A 2201-nucleotide genomic window follows, 5' to 3' on the forward strand; every position below is an offset into this window, starting at 1 on the left:
AAAAAACAAAAAAACAGACAAATGGATTAAGAACAAAAATAAACTAAATGTTAAGTCGTGTATATACAGGAGTCATTCATTTTTAAGTAGGCTTTTACATGATTAAATCAGTTATTAACGTAAGTGATTGAAAAAAGGTAAATAGTAAAACTTATTTATTTTTGGGACTGACTAGTTATATATGTATTTGTCCTGCATTTATTTGCTATGCTTGTGTTTTTACAAAAATGTTTGCTTACAACTCAGAGTAAACTTAATCTGTACTCTACAGTCCCTCAAAATGTTGTCTATGCAAACTCTGGGGCAGAATATGGTGCTGAGGTCTGAGTCAGAACACGTAGCTTTCAAGGAACTCGAAACTTCTCTTTGAGAACTCTTGAAATGTTCTATGAGAGGAAAAAACACAAATACTTAAATAATAAAGTTAAAAACTCAAGTAATAGAGTTAGTCGCAAAAGCAGGAGAATGTGGATGGAGAATTGGAGTCTGAAGAGATTGTTTAAAGAGAGGAACCTTAACAAGCTAAATGAGAAAATACCAATCTGTGCTTCTGTAGCCACTTCTTGAGGAAGAAGAGAAAGGATGATGTCAAGCAGCTGCGTGACTACTGCTCAGTTACTGCAGCTGCATGACAAATCCTGCACGGCTGCAGTGACTGCAGCTGCATTCACCCTGTGAATTCACCCAGTTACTCTGTGCAGACCCGTCATTTAATTTCACACCAAACTGGTTCATCCAGATCCTTGTGAGCCTTGGAAAAGGAAGGAGATGTCTCTGAACCGTGACACAAAGTAGGAATTGTTTAAATGTGTCTTTCCATTGAAGGAATTCGATTTCCTTTCACTGGAATCAAAGGGTCAATAAAACAAACCCACACCATGGTTCTTCCTCCTTCAAACATCACTCTTGCACCACTGTAGTGTGGTTCCCATGGAAACCTCTAAATCAAGAATTCCATCAGGTAGAAAATCTGCTGTTCTGAAGTTCAGAGGTGGGAGTTTTAGCACTGCTGCATCCACTCTCTGAATCAACCTGATGCATCTGCTCACCATTCCACAAACGTCCTTATGTTCTCAGTATTATGCATCAATGTGATCAAGTTCACCATGTGAATCAAATGTAGTTCAGTTTGAGTCTGTAGGGGGCGCCAATCCTAAGTTCAGAGGAGAACATCAGCTGTTTTGCTCAGGATTTGGAGAAAAGTCTTCAGAGGATTCACTTCAGAGTGCAGCTGCTAAACAGAGCAGAAAGAGTAAACACACACACACACACAGACCAACACAGACTGCTGCAGGTCCAACACATTCATGCCTCTTGCAGGCTTTATTTATGTGAATATTTTCATGTGACTTAGGGAGTAAACGACTTTCTTGTTTTTGTGTGTTTGTGCGTGTGTAATTTGCTTGCAGCATATAATTCAGTTTTTTGAACACCTGAGCTCAGTCATGCTTCAAGCGGTCCGAGGTCAAAACACCTGATACTCCTACGCCTCCGAGACTCCGCCTCCAACATCTGCAGAACTACAATATGCTTCTAACCTGAGAATCAAACAGAGATGAAAATATCAGACAATATCATTTTATTTCAACCCATTTGAGAAAATATTTTGAAAACATCCCAATATTTCCCTAACTCACCTAATCAGAAGTGACTGCAGGAACGTCACTGTAAAATACACAATGAGGACACCTCCACTTTCAGGTAACAAACACATAATGCTTCACATAAACAGCACTGCAGGCAAACTAACAGTCAAAAAACAATTAAATTAAGAAGCTTGAGCTTCAATATTTGCAGCTTTTATTGAATTATGATAATTATTGTACAAAATCTGTAGGGAAGAGATAGTTTTCATACTGTAAGACTCTAAAACAGAAGAATTCCAACTGGGAGATTCTGAGCTCCAAATAAGACAAGAAGAGGTTTGGTCTCAGAAATAAAAACAGCTCATCTTTATGCTCCAAATATGAATCTGGTTTAAATTAGAATATACTCCAAAAAAGTAAAGTTTATTGTAAAAAAAAAAAAAAAACACTAGCAAAAACATTGAATTAAACTTGAGGATGAGAAACAAAAGAATAATAAATCTGTCATGATGAAAATAATGTTATTTTATAATATTTTAAAATTCATGGCAAGCGTCTCATTTACATTTTAATGTGACTAAATGAAAAGCCAACAAACCATTTTTTTGTTTGTTT

This window comes from Oryzias melastigma, linkage group LG17 (genome assembly GCF_002922805.2).
Source record: "Oryzias melastigma strain HK-1 linkage group LG17, ASM292280v2, whole genome shotgun sequence".
Taxonomy (NCBI): domain Eukaryota; kingdom Metazoa; phylum Chordata; class Actinopteri; order Beloniformes; family Adrianichthyidae; genus Oryzias; species Oryzias melastigma.